Source organism: Mycteria americana, chromosome 9 (assembly GCF_035582795.1).
Source record: "Mycteria americana isolate JAX WOST 10 ecotype Jacksonville Zoo and Gardens chromosome 9, USCA_MyAme_1.0, whole genome shotgun sequence".
Classification (NCBI taxonomy): domain Eukaryota; kingdom Metazoa; phylum Chordata; class Aves; order Ciconiiformes; family Ciconiidae; genus Mycteria; species Mycteria americana.
The window spans coordinates 28,298,441-28,317,175 of NC_134373.1; the positions used below are offsets into that span (position 1 = coordinate 28,298,441).

Sequence of the window (18,735 nt, forward strand, 5' to 3'; positions counted from 1 at the left end):
GGTCATCTGCTAGGTCTAGGTCTAAGTGACCTGCTAAGGACACTGGAAAACTCAGGATGTCCCATACTCCATTGGGCAGCTGCTGGCCCTACCAGAGTCTATGATCAAAAGTTTTGCTACCCAAACTGGAGATGAGTCTCATCTTTAAGATGGTCCTCATGTGCCCTCAATGTACCCCGACTAGGTAAGTGTCAGTAAAGCAATGTACTGGTCCCCAGTGCAGCATCAGAGGTTAGGACTGGTCCAGTGACAATGAAAGTACATTAATCACAGCCACCAAAAACGTTCATCATTACTCATTGAGTGATGCCCATGAGCTTTATTCGACGTTTGCTGCCATTTTGTTGTACAAGCCAAATCCTCCTCTATGCCTTTCTGGTCTGGAGGGTGTAAACCTCACATGTAGCACAAGCTTCCTAATATTTGTGGTGTCATCTGAGGATGAATTGTACAGGCTAACTGGAACAATATTTTTATTGTTGTAGTGAGAACATTGCTTGGATGACATAATGCTGGTAAAGATGGTTAAATCTGACTCCCTCAATCCTGCAAAAGTTATTTTCTTTTTTCTTTTCTTTTCTTTTCTTTTCTTTTCTTTTCTTTTCTTTTCTTTTCTTTTCTTTTCTTTTCTTTTCTTTTCTTTTCTTTTCTTTTCTTTTTTTCTTTTCTTTATTATTTGGCTTTGAATCACTTATATGAATTCAGTGTTTCATAGAGAACAGGAGCTCTCTAGGGAGGAAAACCCCAGCATGCTTGGTGTGTATTTCAGACACAGATGGCAGCTTTATAGCAGAGAGTTTGTGTGTAAAAATATTGAAGAGACAATCAAAACATCCCATGAACTCAAACACACTTAAACAAAACCAGATGAAAATCAAAGGAACAATTTCTTGGGAACGTGCAGGATACTAATGAATATTACAGATCAAAGAGCTAAGGGTATACTCTCCCTGTGTTTGACAGACTTTGCCTGCCAGACTTACAGGCCCTATTCATGGCAGCTGAGGGAGTACTCCAAAGAAATAGCAGCACAATTTTCGGAGTTCCTGATACTGACTTGTGCCCATATATTGTAGTTATTGGGGGCTAAGTAGTGCCAAATTACAAAACTTTTCAGTTTCAGCCAGATATATCCAATTCTAATGCAGAGCATTAGATGATGAAGGCTAAAAATAGCCTGCAAAATTCCTGTGCCTGCAGAGATGTGTATCATGGGGGGTGACATGGGGTGCTACCATAGTGCAGTGTTGGAGATGAAGTCATGCTATGACACCCTGCACAGGATGAGAGGATGGAGCATGACACACAAGAATTGTTATCCTCCACAAGCACCACAATTTTTATGGAACCAATTTTTTATGGAAAAGGACAACATTGACATTTGGGATATTTAGGGTTTTTTAAGTCAAAAAGTCAATTTTATATTTAAGCAAAACCATTATTTTACTTCTGAAAGATTTTTTGAATTGAATATTTTTCCTGTATGAGTCATCGCAGATGAAAGAATCAAAATTAGTCTCCCCTTTTCTAAGACTGCACTGTTGGATTTTTACTAAAGCTCAAGGTCTGAAAGCCAGAGAGCAATGACCAGCTCAGTGCATGCTCATTCTGGGCTCACCTACAAACAGCTTAGGGAGCTACTTACTAAAAGAACACCAAGAGTTAGGAAATAGTAATTCACATGATAGGCTAGGGTAAGATAGGGTAGCGGCACCCTCCGCTAGACTGGGAGGGTTTCTTCAGATATCTGTTTTTCGACAGGGTGGGAAAAGGCCCTGTCATATGTCTTTGCTAGGTTTCACTTCGTTAGAACTTCAGCCTCTCCCAACATCTCCGTTTTTGTCTGTTTTTCTGGGAAGGATAATTAGCCTTCAGAAGATAACAACCCCATTACAGAAACAGCAAGCCTTCTTAGGGGAGGCAAGAACAGCTCAAGCCCTGCCGGGCAGGGAAGAGCAAATCTCAAGGTTTCTTTCCAGATTTCCCCTCCCACCCTGTGGCATCCTGCTGCTACCTCCAGCTTTATCCTCTCTTCCTTTCCCTCAAGAGGTTCAATTGCTTTCACCTTTGCATTTATGGATCTTGCAATGACCTCTCACAACATGAGCTCCCAGCAGCAATAGGCTGATTCAGGCTGAGGGTGGCTGAAAGCCCATTCCTTTTATTCTTCTTCCTAAATCCTATTGAAAAGAAGGTGTAAGATTTTTCCGTGAGAGAGGAAGACCTCCTGGTCCTTCCCAAAATCCAGCTGTTTGTAGGTGCCTACTGCAGAGCAGTTCACGTGTATTTTACCAAGCATTCCATGATCATAAGTGCTTTATGCATAATAAATGGAAGCAATGCTGCCGTCCTCGACCAAACCTTATGATCAGATATCAGAGAATTGTATTTAATTCCCTTGCAACTATGTATGACTTCAAATGCAGCCATCCCTGAGGTCTGCAAGTCTAAAATCTGATTACGTTGACATATATGGCCTATGCTTTTCCATTCACCCTTCAGTCATTCAGATTGAGTCTGAATGACTGAAGGTTCACAAAGCCACACCAAGATAAATAGAAACTTATTTATGCTGGGTGGGGAGGGTGGCTGCAAAAATCACCGTAGAGTCCGTGTCCTTCTGTTTGCACTCACACAGAACAAAAGCCTCTGCACAGCTACTCAAGGGAGGTATAGAAATCCCTTCTTCTGTACGTATCTATACTGTATTGTTACCTTGCAAAGGAAACGTGCCTGAGCTTTTGGCATGTACTGCCCATTGGCCTGGGTTCGTAGGCCAGCAAAAACTGAATTTAGGGTTTCAAAATGCTTAGAGTTCTTTGTTTCCAAGGCATGGTGCATATTTAGAACAGTTACCCGTGCTGCAGTGAGCACTTCATTCAAGAAAAGGGCAGGGATCAATTGCAATAGTCCTTTAAGCAACATTGATCTAGGATGTATAAGGAAGCTGCTTGGCTAAAGGATTTAAAAATTCAGCAGCCTGCATGGACACAAACAAAATAACAGAAGGTGTCAGTGATGAGCTGTTAACATGAAGGGTGAAAACCCAGTTCTCCCAACCCCAGAAAGCTGGGCAGGAGGTGGGGAGGAAGGGATGATCTTGTCATATTTTCAGTGCACAAATCAGGTGAGAGGCGCAAAATCTGGAAATGCATTAATAGAAACAATTATGATAATGAATTGATGTGAGAAAAAAAATGTCACTATGATCATTTCAAAGCATTAGTAGTGAGCTCAGTTTTATTTTGTTAAAAAATAATCTGCAAATAGAACTTTGATGGAATGAAAAATATAACTTTTTGTCAGGCATATCAAAATAGATAATTTCAACATTTTTTCTTTTTTTTTTTTAAACTGAAAATGCTTTTCATATAGGACATTCATCTAGATGGACTCATTCCTGCTAAAAGTTTTGTTTCCAAAGAAAGCAGCATTTCTTTTGAAAGGGAAAAATGTTTGGTTAATAAAGTTTCCAGCTGTCTTTAAAACACCAAAAAGCTTAAGGAGAGGAGCATCACAGCAGTCTTCTTAGAGGTGAAATTCAAGAGTGGAGGTAATGAGCATAAAAGGGTTATCCTGCCTAGTCTGGCACAAATACTTATGCTGATTCCCCTGAGAAGTACTGTGAATTAATCTTTGGAAAAAAGTTGAAATGTCAGTAAAACCACATAGTACATGCTACGTTCTGAGTTCCTGGGCTTTAGCTCCAGCTCTCTAGACTTTGCAGGACACACGTTCATTTCCATCAAACCACTTCTGAATTCTTCACAATTGTACCTTGAGTAATTTGGCATGAAGAAAAGCCTCTAAAAAACTATGCATGTAATATGTCTATTTACTTCCTGCCTACTCCAAAGGTTGCTGAAAATAATGAGAGGTTTTCTGTTGACTTCAATGAACTCTGGAGCTGGCCCGTAGAGTGGTGGCATACTTACAAATGGTGCTGTTAGAAAGACTGGCAGAAGAAAAACAAATTTGCTAGAGGTATGCAAAATGGGAGGTAATTTCAATGGACAACTGAGTTATGAGGCAGCAATAGAGAGGTCTTGCTGCTTTATAAATTGTAAATCTATGTACTTTGCTGTGGGGACCCAGTCTTCTGCTGCCTATTAACTTACATCGTTCGATTTGCAAATAGGCAGGCAGACATATAAGTTATTTTGGGCATGCTGCTATCCAATTTGCACAGAAAAGAGAGCCTGAGATGTGCATGAAAAATTCCCTGGACAACTATATGCAAGTTTTTTAAAACTTTGGTTCTGCCTTGAGACATGCAGGTGGCTGAGTGTCATCTCAAGGAACAGATGAGATTTACAACATTCATTTTAGAGGTGTTTGCTCGGAAAATGATATCCTAAGGTTGCTTTGGAGCTTGCAAATCACTTCCTCACCTTAAAGAATTTATGACACAAAATGTGTGTGAGTTCAGTGCAAATTTGGGGAAGAACTTAATATCCAACGCTGTAGAAATTTTACTCCTCTTTCCACAGAGGCTGCACAGCCCTCTGCTTGCAAAGAATAATTTCCTTAGTGTCATAGACCATATTCTTCTGGCTTTACACTTTTTAGATGACCATGCTATGTGAATAAATGCAATCTGGAGGGAAGGACATACTTCATGGAGGTGCTGTCTTTTCCATGAGGCCATTTCAAGAGGTGTTCATCCAGGTTTCCCTTAATTCACTTAATTAGTGACTCCCCATATCCTTGTCAAGACCCATTTATTACATCTGACTGTCTAATTCCAATGCCATGGTTGCAGTTGGACAGAAGGTCTCAGATTTCCAGAGTGTGGACCACATCCTGAGGGAGAGCAACCACCCTTTGATGCACTCTGAGCTGGACTGTCTTCTCTCCTGGTGTCATTCAACTACTGTCCCTGTGGCAACCCATATGGCCACTCAACTGGAAAAGAAACACTGGGAAAATATTTATTCTTTAGGTGTCTTAAAGCAAAATTACCTACCTGAAAACAAGCAGAATAAGCCAGTTTTTCAGAATTAATTATCCTTCCAAGATCATAGACCTCGTTTTGGTAACCTGTGCTACCTATGCTGATGTATGGCAACCTGCTGCTGGAAAAACTTCCAGCCTTCAGCCACAGGGAAGCCAACTGCTGTTCCTGGAGCCAAGCTGGCTATGCTAAAAATCTGTGTGGTTCCTAGTAAATGGATCTTGCTTGCATATCAGAGAGACAGCACAAGCAAGACGTACTGCAGATGAAAGGACTACAGTGCCAACAATGATTACAGAACTTGGAAAAAGATGAAACAAATTTCAGACCCTTGTGTCACCTCCTTTTCCAAATATCTAACTAGGATTATTCTCTTCATTCTTCAGCTGTGAAATGAGGCCCATACTGCCTCCTTTTAGTGATTCTACTGCTTAGCACAATATTTCACTGTCAGCAGATTTTCATTAAGACTGCCTAAATTTTCCTTTGCTCAGCTTGGTTTTAATAACCTTCTCTGTCAATTCCCTCTCCAACAGTTAGGTCTGCACTTCCCAGTTTTTCTAATCTTTTCTTACAGATGCTTAGAATAATAATAATACTCCTTTGGACATTTTTTCCCATTTAGACATATTTACTGCCTGGAAATCTTATCTAGGCAGAGTTGGAGGATGTGGGACATTTGTCCAGAATTTCTAGCTGTTCCAGACATATGCACGTGCACAAATGGTCCAAACCAGCCTGTGTTTCACAATTCCTTCCTGATTTTATCTATTTATGGAGTGGAAATCTCAGCTTGAAATTTGGGAGTCCTGTTCATCAGGCACAATGGTATAGTCTGCCATTGTGTTGAACCTCCTACTTGAGTAAGCAGTCCAGCTTAGATACAGCAGAATTTCTCAGCTGTGGGGTGGACCTCAAGGGTAAGTATCAGAGGTCCTCAAGGCAGGGCTCTAGAAGAAGCCATTGTGTTAGCAACAAGGAAACATGACCATTTGCAAGGAGGAAAAAGGGATGGAAGTTATGGAACTAATTTGGAGGGGGGAACTGTGAAGTATAGTATCTAGGAGAGACTGAGGCAAATATTATCCACATCAGCCTCTACATCTCTGCTTTTGGTGAATTGTCAGCAATAGGACTATTTACTAATTCATCTCTTTCATCACTCTATTCATCATTCCCATTTTCCTTCTCTACTGACCTGATTCAAGCAAACAGCAGCATCTGAAGCGTGTGGGGAGAAATTACAGCATCCATCTTTAAAGTGACTTGCTTTTCTTTGTAAGCAACTTCTATGCCCCACCCAGGCTTTGGAGGTTCTCTGCTGGATAATGTAAAATGACACTAACTGGGCTATTTATATCACTGCAAACTGACTACATGATGGGATAATTAGCAGTGCTATATCTGCTGGAGTGAGTGATAACACTGTAACACATTTTTGTGTTAAGCAACACTAACAACAATGCCTGCAGGTTAAACAGTACCTGAGCAGCTGATAGACCTCCTGCACTGTTATTTCCAGGAGGCAATATCTACTGGCTTCATTCATGCGTGAGGCACAGTTGTAATGGTGGTTTTATTATCTCTTGCAGTACTTGCCCTCTATGCAGGTAAATGATTTCTGCAAGCAAGCTTGCTTTGGGCAAGTATGGGTAGTCAAGACATTTTGCAAACGAATAAGGTTGTGCAGATTCGTAGATCTGCTAACTAAACCGTGACCCTTTGATGAAAATGTCCAAGTGCTTGGCCAGTCAGTCTCACACTGGTACTCCTGGATGGAGTCCAATAGCTTGTACGGTGTTGTGGTTTACATTTTACTTCAGAAAACACAGCCAGTCTTGACCTGAAGCCATAGAAGTGTGAGTGTGATCCATTTAGCCCATATCTAGGTAGAAAGGTTCTAGCTTTGCTGATGAGACCCTTGGCTTCTTTTAGGTATTAGCACAGCCACAGCCGCAGAGAACAAGAACCTGTTATGTTCAGTGAGTTTCAATGGTTAATCCCACTCATTAAAAAATGTTCAGTACGAATTTGCTCATTTTCAATTTCCATAAATTTTCTGTTATGCCTTTCTCTGCAAGACTAAAGGACCACTTTGTATATGCTATTTTCTCCCCAGGAAGGTTAATAATGCACTAATCATGCCTGTCTCAAGACTTCTTTGAGATAAGATCAAATTCACTCCCCGTAAATATTTTTCTCCATCCCTTGAGCTATGTTGTGTCTCCTCCCTGCACACCCTGTAGTTTTTCAACATCCACTTTAAAATGTCGACACCAGACCTGGACATGCCATTCCAGTATGCAGGAAACATGCCAGCATCAGGTGAGCAGTGCCAGACAGGGAACTAAAATCAGTGCAGTGCTTGCCTGCTGGTGCATCCAAGGAATGATTTTTTTCACTGAGTATATCACCCTTGCAAAGTATGTTGGGTCGTTTCTTTATTATGAATTATAAATATGACTCACTGGTTACTAGGGGTCAGTTCCTCACTTCTTATCTTTAGATCAGTAATATTGCATTTCACTTAGCTGAAATGCACTTTGTTTGGATGGACCAAACTTTCAAAGCAAAATCTGTAATTGTCCTTATTGACCTTTATTCATCATGTCACCCTCTCTGATGAGAAGTACTTCTATATTTATCTCTAGCTCACCTGTGGGATACCCCATAGGAAGGTGGACTAGGAACTCTACAACTCAGGCTTGTAATTCCCTGGTTCTAATGCAGAGCTGTTTCATGTTTCACAAAAAGACAAGAGAAGTCCTGTTTAACCTTGGTAAAGAATAGCATTATGATTGTGAAAAGAAACTGGAGAGTGACGTGTAGGTGATATATTCTGGTAATGTTCCCATGCTGTCAGCTAGTGTGAAATATGCCACCTCTGTGACTAGAGTTTATCCCATCTCCAGTCTGCAGCTGCTTTGTGTTAGCAGAGATTCCTGCCACCAATTTATCTGGATTCCATAAGCAAGTCCATCCAAGATAAGACAAACTTTGGGCTCAAGTCTGTTAGGTATCCATCAGGACTTTGCCTTGCATATTATTCTAGTTCAGTCCAATGAGTTCTGACACAACAGTTCATTATCTGAGGAAGAGAACAACTTTTCACAAAGTGGAAGTCAAATATCTATTTTTTTAATATCAAGGCTACACATGAAGACAGTCCTGAAAACCCTCTAGTGGTCTCTAATAACATGAAGATTAAAAAGCTGTCTGTTGCATAGAAGCCATGGATTGCAGAGTGTTATCTTCTTGAATAAAGCTGCTGCCACAAAGGCAGTGTCTTGCTGACTATATTATGCAGAGAATAGGTGTCAAGCTTTAAAAGAGTCATTTAACAGAAGTTGAGAACAATAAGAAAAAATATCTAAAGAATACAACTTTCTAGGTAATTTACTCTCACATTATTTGAAAGTGCTGCTGTAATTTCCCTCATACAGGACAGGTCATGTTACTGTAGCTGTCTGGCCTGGTTTTGGCTGGGATAGAGTTAATTTTCTGCCTAGTAGCTGGTATAGTGCTGTGTTTGGGATTTAGGATGAGAATAATGTTGATAACACACTGATGTTGTAGTTGGTGCTCAGTAATGTTTACACTGGTCAAGGACTTTTCAGCTTCCCCTGCTCTGCCAGGTGCACAAGAAGCTGGGAGGGGGCACAGCCAGGACAGCTGACCCCAACTGGCCCAAGGGCTGTTCCAGACCATATGGCGTCATGCTCAGTATAGAAACTGGGGGAAGTTGGCCAGGGGACAGGGATTGCTGCTCGGGGACGGGCTGGGCATCGGTCGGTGGGTGGTGAGTGGTTGCATCACTTTTTTTTTCCTGGGTTTTGTTCCTCTCTCGCTCTCTTCTTGTTTTCCTTTACAATTTATTTTATTTTTTTTCCCAATCATTAAACTGTTCTTATCTCAACCCACAAGTATTCTTACTTTTGCTCTTTTGATTCTCTCCCCTGTCCCACCTGGGGGGAAGGGTGAGCAAGCAGCCGTGTGGTGCTTAATTGCCGATCTGGGCTAAACCACAACACTGTCTTAAGTAGCCACTCAGAAGGTGGACAGGGTTTCCAAGTGGCATGAGGACCACCAAGGAAGTAAATGGAAATAACTGTTGGTCATCTGTTCTGATGCAAAGACCATCAAGGCTGTGATGAGAAACCGTCAGGGACAGGTTCAGAATAAAGAAAAGGAAGTATTGCTTTATTAAATGTGCCGTTGAGCTGCATAGCTTCTTGCTTCAGCATGTCTGAAACACAAAAAGAATTATGTGACTTCAAAACATTACCCTATAAGTTAATGGAAGAAAAATCCTTACAATCTGAGAACACAACCACCTTTCTATCATATAGGAAATCTCTAAATCATAAATGCTCAGAGTATATTCTAGAGAAATTGCACCATAAGCTTCCTCTGTTCTTGTATTCTTCCCTTACGTATCCGTGTCGTGGTTTAGCCCCAGCCGGCAACTAAGCACCAATTAAGCAATTGGCAAAGAATTGGAGATGAGGTACTAGGTTAAATGGGCTTTTCTTCTGACCCAGTAAAGCTCTTTTATATTGTGCTTACCTTCTTACAGAGCTCCACACGTTCCCTACGATACCAGAGTCAGCCTCTAACTGCTTCTGCAGTTTACTGGGATATCAGTATGAGGAAGGTGAGAGAGATTTGTTGCCCTGAATCAACTAGAGACAAAATAAGCTGAAAGAAAAGGTCACTACACAGGGAACCAGACTTAGTATTCACGGGTGGGAAGCAGTTGCTCGAGTAACAAATAAGGGCTGGACACAATCAAGAAGTTGATAGCAGGGTAACAACACAAGAGCAGGGTAGAGAGGTGCTGCCCAGCAGTGTACTTGTCCCTACAACAGGCTAGAGCACATGAGCCGTGCCAGGTGTAGCTCATGTCTCACTGGGAACGGTGCAATTCTGAGACCTGATAAGCCCACACCACACTGGCTGAGGTGTGCAGGGAGAGGGAAGGAGCGTGGAAGAAACTGCACCCCTCTGCCAGAAAATCAGCTTTACGTAGAATAGCCATAAAGAATTAAACAGAAATATGGACCTGCTCTTGTAATTCAGAGTATCCTTTTCTCCAAGAAGAGCTATTTTTAAGTGCTCTTCACTAAACATCACTGCATTTTCACACTGCATTTTTTCCTCCTTCAAACTTTTCTCCATACTTCATCTTTGGCTACAAATGCATTCAGAAACACAAACAAAACCCACTATTTTGCACCCCTCTAGCCAAATCAGAGGGGTGACTGAAAAACTTCCTTATAAAAGCTTTTCCCCAGCTGTGGCTATTTACTTCTTAGTGGAATTAGCTTCTTAGTGGAAGGCAGCACAGAAAGTTAACTACACCTAGTTGCTGTGTTAGATTGCAAACCCTAGGTGACTAGTAGGATTCATGATTCTTGGATAATAGCAGTATTTTGGGGAATGAAATCCAGGTGTGCAGAGATTGAGCCAGTGTCAAGGAGCAAGGTATGCTGGGAGTTCAGAGTCATTGATAAAAAGCTTCTGGTCATTGAAGCCTAAAATAGCTTTGGTAGAATATGAGTTTAGGCTGAAATGAGTTTGAGGGACTTAATGGTGAAGTTCTATTGTCAGTTGTAGTACCAATGCATAAAGTCTTTGTTATTGACCTTACTAGGCAGTAAATATAGGCTTTCTGAGATACCTCAAATGCATAGGTCTACCTCTCAAAGGCGTCTCTGTTCAATTTTCTGTTAGGTCTAAAGGATCCGACTGTGTATCTCTATTTCTTACTATGAAGCAATTACTGATAGGAAGGCTGCTTCTGAAGATAGGGTTCAACTCTGACTTAAAAACTCTAATCAAACCAGGGGTCTTCAGGCAGATTCTGTTCTCAGTTATCTCTGTGGAAATTGAGTAGCTTTATCAAAACCAGCTGATAGTATAAGAGCAGAGCGGTGGGCAGTGTATGCTCTATGTAACTTTGTCTTCTAAATAACCTTCCTTGTACTGCTACTAAATCACAATATTCCTTTTCAAAGAGTGAAATCACTTCCCTGCAGAACCAAACGAACAGCAAGAGTATTCTTCTGTTTTCTATTTTACTCAGTCCTGCACTTAATTAAAAAAATGGGAAAAATAACCTAAATATTAAAAAATAAATTAAACTAATTTTGTGAACATTGAACCTTCACTTGCAGTTCACAGACTGAAGGAGTGGGAGAAGAAAGTTGTTCTTCCTCTTGTTTTATGCTTTAAATTTAAGGGTGATGTCTTTCCTTTGCAAAGTGCTCGGGTTATAGATGATGGCAGAAAAAAACCTTTTTTTTTTCCTAATCTTCTTGTCTGTGACTAACTCCCATTTTTACCTTCCTTACCTGCCTGCAATGATTTCTGGCTGCCATACGAACAGGATTACCCATTCTAAGCATTATAGATCCAGCAGTCAATTCCCAGATCTCTGGGAATTCTGAGTCAGTGAACTATATTGTACGTGGCTTTTTAACGTTAATAGGCAACTTAAATTTTGTTTGGTTTTTAATATTTACTTTTAAAAAATCAATTACTTTCCAGGAATTTTGATCCAAAGTAATTACACTTATCAAATCCATATTTTCTCTCATCTGTTTCAATTTATTGCCATTACCTTAAGCTGTTGCTGTCCACAGAAAATGTGAGCAAAACTCTGTGCCTCCTTAAGAGAGAATCTCCAGCTTACACCCAATGCAAGATCTTGTGCAAGACGTGAAAATCAATTAAAAGTTATTTTTTTAGTCCTCTAAGACATTATATGTAATGTAGAGCTTTCAAACTTTTCCCCTTGATCTGAATATTTCTGTGAGGTAACTAACTTTGGACAAGCCCATAACGGTAAAACATTGTCAGTAAGTCTTCATTTTCAAATGAGCAGAAAAACTTGTTTAAAGCACCTTCCATCTTTGAAAGCATTTTCCCCCTCATAAACCTTGAAGTGCTACAGCAAAGCTGGAGCTGCCTGCATACAGAAGCCTGCCTGTCACTTATGGAAAACTCAAATTTCATATATCAAGGGCTTGTGTGAAAATTGCTTTGAGTGTTAATTGCCCAAATGATTCAGCTTTATAAGAGCCTCTCTTATGTACTCAAGTATGTCTCATAGCACGCTGAGTGCCAAGCTCCAACAGAGAGCCAGCTGTGCTCTGCTCCCAGATGTTTGAAGAAGATAATTCTTGCCCATGATTTCAGTCCCCCCCTCCAAATCCTGAGAAGTTTGTTCAATGAGTCATTAATGCACAATAGCGTATTTCTTCTTTTTTTCTGTTAAAAGAATACTCTCCCTAGAACGTATGCAAGTTTGCCTTGGCTTATAATTACACTAGCACATTGTCAGATTAACTGTGCTGAGGAGATAAAACAAAAGGCATCAGTTCTGCAAAGTTAAGACTCTTCCAATATAATTTAGAAAGGATCTGATCCCTCCGCTTTTGAAGATGCTGTTTGTTTGCTGTGTTTGAGGTAATTTTAATTCTCCAATTTATCTGTTGCAACAGGAATTGCTGTTTGAAATCTAACAAAAAATATACTCAGTCTTAAGTCTTGGATTCAAGCCTTTTCATAACTATTCTTCATCCAGGTCTCAATTTTCAACGTCTTCATGTATCAGATCCTTGACCAATTTACATTGCTTAGGGGTTTTTTTAAGTCAAAGTAGCTACATTGAAGTCAAGGGATCTGTCTTAATTTATACCAGCTGCCTGTAGGCTGAGCTGAAACCCTGGATCCAAACAGCAAGAAAACAGCCTTTTACAGGGAGATCCTGCCTGGACTTTGCCTATCAGTGTGCAGGTGCAGAGAATTTCAAGGAAAGGTTTTCTGTGCTATATGGTGATAAAATATTTGTGAGAACCACAGCTTGATCTTCATAGTGAGTGACTACCATCAATTCCTACTCCTATCTGACTCAGCTGTCAGAAGAGATTTCTCTCAGACTATGTTGTAACTGAGTTTGAACAACCACAGATAGGCGCTGGGTTAATTCAGCCTGTCTTTGTGGCCAGGCTGCTCTTGAATCACAAGTATATAGCTGTATTTACACAACGCAGGTGCTAGGCAATATGAGTTCACTTTCCACGGTTCCCAAGGTACTAAAGTAGAGCTCATCTGTATTCCCAGGTCCATGTGTTGTATGTTCACCCACCAACACAGCATTTCTAGCCCACAGGTTGCTCTGGTTTTACAGCGTCTGATCCAGCTGCTGTTGCGAGTTATGGATTCTTCCCAGCATCTGTAGCCTCTTTCAGCCATTGTTCAAGTTATTGTGAAGTCCCTTTTTGCTAGTTCAATTAGAGGTGATAAGACCCTCTGGAAAGTATTTTGTCTGTAGCTGATGGCCCTCACAAGCTGGCGGCAGATGTTGATGTGGAGATTATTGAGGTTGCACACAGATCTGAGAGACATGAGACAGCGGAGCTCCTTGTGGTAATGGTGGGATGAAGCAGCTGCTCTGAAACAGAGCCACAGCCACAAAAAGGTGTGCAAGTCTGGGGTGGCTAGAGCAGCTCTAGGCGCTTCTTCTCTTTATGAAGCTAAGTGAGGCATTTGCTTGTATCTCTATCAAATGATCCATCTAAAATTAGGACACACATACCTGGGGATACAAATCATTTGTTGATTTTGTTCCTACTGGTGTTAATGGGTACAGTGGTGCAAAACTTCACATTCTCTATATGGGCTTAGCAAAAGACCTTAAGAAGCACAATTTGTATTGCTATCTTGTCTCGTTGGCTGGAATATGAAATTCTGTAGTTTGCAAGTTTGTTTCAGGGAGGTGCTGTGCAGCCAGAGTATGTTGTTCAGAGTAAACATGTGAGATGTATTGCTGTTTCACTCACCAGCCGCAAGAACCTAGAAAACACAGGCAGAAACGTACAGGCAGAGACTGGACATCTCCCAAGGTATGGAGATCTTTTTATTTCTGCTTTTTTACATTCAGGTGTTGCCTGTAGGTAGAAATACTATTTGGATTAGACTCGTTTAGCAACCACAGCAGCCACTGACATGACAACTGAATGGGCATGTAAATGTTCTGCATCCCAGTGGCTGTGTATACCCTTCTGGAGCAGAAGGCTATGTATGTTTGGAGGGATTATTTTATTTTACTCCTATCAGGAATTTCACCAGTTAAGCTATACTGCTGTTAAAAAAAACCCCAAAACAACAAACCCCCCCACTTTAATAAAGTCCCAGTGCAAATCTGGGCACGCTCAGAGGCCTTGCTCGTAGAACCAATGGAGTCCCTCATTCCTGCTTTCCCAGTTCGTTGTAGACTTAGTTGCCTTTTTGACTGGGAGGGCCAACTTCGCCAAGTCACCCTGGATATCTTACCTCATAGACTTCTTGGGCTGGCTGATTGTTTTTGTCTTTGATTTCTTTACAGACTTTCCCCATTCCAGTGTCCTTAACTAGAAGGACATGAGAAATCAAAACAATCCCAATTTGCTTGAAAGTCAATAGATCTTATGGCCCCAAGTGTTTACCAGTTTACCTTTAGAAAGTCGTTCACCTTAGCAAAGGGCCTTATCTCCTGAGCTCTGCAGTACTTACAATGCATGTCAACTGCTTTTAACCGATAGTGGTTTTTTCATATGGGAAATACTTTTAATAGGAGTGCTGGCTCCTTGTTACTCCAGAAACCACTAGACAAATAAGCCAACACTTAACTATTTCATCGTTAATTTGCTGCAAATGGATATTTCAAATACTCGTTCTTTTCTTTATAATTCTCAGGAAATGCATCATTTTACTGATGGTCTTTCCTAAGCAAATAAACTATAATGGGCAAATGTAACTGCTCTTTTGGGGAAGCCATTTGTCTGTTCTTTAACTCATAGAAGGCTTGTGGTGCCCCTATATTGACTGTAAGATATTGTACAGCTGGAAGGAGCTTCCTAAAAAATTATTTTCTAGCTGCAATGGGACAAAATATTCATGCCAATTTGTTGGTGGGGCAGAGAGAACTAAAATTTGTGTTTTATTGAAGAGGGATACTCTCTGAGTATATATCGTGATCTAGCGGACCAAGACGTGCGGGAAGTCACTTGTATTTTTTATAAGCTATCCTACTGCATGCTTATACCAATACACCTCTTGTGTATTAAGTGTTCCTGACCAACTAAGGATGTGAGAGGGGAACCAGTCTCAGCTGGAAGCTTTCAGTTGCTTAGCTAAATCTGGAGAAGCTTCTGCTTTTAGTTATAACAGTCACAGTTTCAGTTCTCTTTATGACCAATGGCTTTTAAGGTACCAGCATGTATAGCTGCAGAAGAAGTCTTCACCTTTGTGGAAGACAGTAGACACCAAATTGTTATTGTTAGGAATCATTGAGCTTTACCTGACAAAAAGGAGATTTTTGGTTTACTTTCAGAATCCAAAGGGTTTTCTGGTTTTCTTCAGAACCAACTTTAGTTAGGAAACGAAAGTCAGCTCTGACGATGCCAACTAAAATGAAATGAACATCCCACAAACCCACTACTACAACAGAATGTACGGTGACCCAACTGCATCCTTATGCAGCCGTGCACTGATAGTTGATACTATAATTTTCTCAGGCTTTCTGGAAGAATATTGGCTGAGAGTTAAGACTGAAGAAATACAGTGTTAAACTTGCACTCACAGCAACAAGGTGGAGAAGACAATGTTGGAAAATGTTGGAAGATTGTTACCAAATAAAAAACAAGGATATGTTCTTGCAGATACTCTGGATAGTGACTACAGAGATACAGATGTTAAATATACAATTTTAAGAAACTGCATAGCATTTTCTCTGGGGTTTAATTTTCCATAATAATACCAATAAACCAAAACAGAGCCCTTGGAAGGTGTGAACTCCTGCCTGGACTCAAAGCTAGGCAATGAATGATTATATATATTTTCCCAGCTCCGCCTTAACCCGATGCACATAGAGAGAGAGGGCAAGACCTGGGAAGACACTGCACAAGAAAAATGATTATTAGATAAAATGACACAAACACATGCCACGAATGTTACTGCAGAGGGAAGATGAAACAAAAATATTACTTTGCTTTTGTGCAATGTTAACAAATTTTACTATACAGCACAGAACTGTTGGAAAATAAATAGTTTCAGTGAATAATGATCTCTTATTCATCTGTTTGATTAAAAATGCTTTTTCATCATACTGATTATTTATTTACTCTTTATTGCAGAAAGGAGACATTTATGAGGAGTTAAGAGGTGACTCTTTTTCAAAAACAATTCAACTTTGGCCAAGGAAGTGGTTTATAGAAAAGGTATTGTTTGGTCCATGTCAGAACAATATTCTGGTAATGCTTTCTTTCAAATCTTCAACGTCTCCCTGCTTCATGTGGGGAGGCTGACCTTCTTTGTGAATGTGACCTTCATTCACGCCTATGCCATTAGCTTCCTTACCGAAATGCTACTGGTTTTTTGTGTTTGACAAAACTGTTTTGTCCAGTTATAAGTTTTTTTGTATGCCAACCCCCCCACCCCAACAAAACCAACAACAATCCCCACCCTCCCCTGAAGACTGGATCTATGAAATGGTCAGCCAGAATTTAATAAGAAAATTCCTGATCCTGCAGCAGGAGAGGACAAAAACTGGACTGGAGGGCTGGGGCAAAATGAAAAAATTGGGACAGGCTTTCAAAATCCATGTAACTTATACCTCCAAGTGGGACAGTGAGTCAGCTGACTTGGTAGGTCAGATAAGGTTTAAAGTAATTTGATCCTGAACTATTTGCTCTTCTCCTTGGGCCTGTAATTCATTTTTCATTGCAGTCAGTGAAGCTGCAGAGATGAGAGATCTGGTTAAACTTAAATGCAGCTGCCAGATGTTTTTTGGGGGGAAGAAGGGGAGAGAGGTATTGAATGTGGAGACTAAGAAAAATAATTCTTTGGGGGCTGGGCAGAAATCTCTATGACTAATTCTTGTGGTTTAACTTTTGGCAAGTGTTCAGCACCTTGCTGTTCAGGGCAATCAGCTTGTTCCTGATTCTGCACCATGCCTTTCATTTTTCATTCTGCTTTCTTATGTCCTGGTGTCAGAAGCATCACTCATGTCGTGCAAGAAGAAAGACTGAGCGAGTCCTGAGCTCCTTTCATGGAACAATGGTCTTTATCCCTTTACCAGAAAACTGAGAGATGTAATAATCTCTCTGATTCTTCCACTTCTGTTCTGGTAGGTAAGTTGTGCTGCTGCTGAACAGAAGGGAATGGAGATATTTCAGCTCTATAGAAGAATTTCTGAGCACAAGGCTGTATTTATGCATAACATTACAGGAATATTAGAAAAGGTATGGAGAGCCCTGAGGGTCACGCATGCATTCATGAAACAAAAATTTATGAATGGAGAGGAAAGCAGAAATTGACAGTAAAGAACAGCAGCAAGTGTAATTTAATCGAAATATAATATAAAATCTTATTTGAGTTAAATATGATTTACAGTGAGCTTTATTAAAATGCTATTGATCACTCCATTAGGTGTTAGAATGAATAAAGATGATTGTTCCCAATAACCAAGAATGTGGTGTTGAGTTGCATTTTATCAGCATATCCATATGTCACATTGAGAAGGGCTTTCAAGTGAATCTGCTAGTAACCCCTCTGGGAGAGTAAATACTTTCTTTCCAAGGTACTGGAAACTGAGTCACCGCTTGGGTCTTCCTGGTTATTAGCCAAACATCAGAAATTAAGAAACCTCTCTATGTGCAGCCCTAGCAAGGCTAGCTGCAAAAGGTTTAGGTGTTACACCTTTCTTTTTTTTTTAAGCTGAAATAGAAATGTTAGTAAAAATCTTTGCTGGGAAGCACGTTCCTTACTGCAAGGTCTGCACCCTTTTTGTTCTCATTGTAGTCAAAATATCCTGTACTGAGGCTTTAGGTTCAGCACCAATGATACAAGGTGTGAAGCAAATCATATGTATGTGTAAGATATTGCTAGGTGATGGCATATATTGCTGAAAACTCTTATTTTCATGTACTTCGGGGTTTGTTTTTTTTTTAATTTTTTCCCTTTTTTCCTCTTTGTTTCTGCTGTAGGCTTGTCAAATACTGGTCATCCATAAAGGATGAAGTTGGTCCCAACAGACTTTCATTATTTCTTGGCAAACAGCCTACAGCCAATCTCCATGCAATTACATGCCATGCAGTGCTACTGGTAACAGTACAAACCATCACAGATTTGGGCTGCTGAAGCACCTCCAATAACACTGAATCCCATTGTCAGATGTGGTATGAAGTCAAGGTCAAATTTCATAATGTGTTGGCTAATAATGGAAGATCCAGTGCCTAGTCTTCAGTAGTCTTACCTCTTTGCTTGTCATCCCAGCAAGAACATTGCTAATGAACCTTTTGGCTATTGCTGGCCTCCTAACAGTCTTACGCATCAAAGTCCTATGGCACATGAAAGGCCCATTGGGAGAGCTGTTCTTACCACAACTTCTCCACTTATGGATATTAAAACTTAGATGATCCACTGTCCTTCTGGTACCCTCCAGGTTTTCACCATTTTGAGGCATCATTTTGACCCAATAACATATCACTTAAAGACCTACTTTTTTTTTTTTCCACTGACAACAATGATCTTTGAAAAAAGACGTGGCAGAGGCAAGATTACAATACATATTATACTAAGCATAACCTCTGATTATTCTTTAACTAGGGATATATTAAGATAAAAGAAAAATTGTCTGGAAAGCATGAAGAACAAAGCAGAAGTATTCACATTTGGTAGCAGTTGGCTGGAAGGCAGGCCATCCATCAGTAAATACCCATTAGATGTTTATAAGC

General features: G+C 40.4%; 1 protein-coding gene across 1 annotated transcript in view; it reads right to left on the minus strand.

The window, feature by feature from the left end:
* Window positions 1-11,803: 11,803 nt before the first annotated feature.
* The window catches only part of GYPC (glycophorin C (Gerbich blood group)), a 44,368-nt gene continuing 37,436 nt past the window's right edge, over window positions 11,804-18,735 (minus strand). The window contains exon 4 of the transcript XR_012777036.1: window positions 11,804-13,355. The gene's annotated coding sequence lies outside the window, so the exon portion shown is untranslated. The remainder of the gene's footprint in view (window positions 13,356-18,735) is intronic.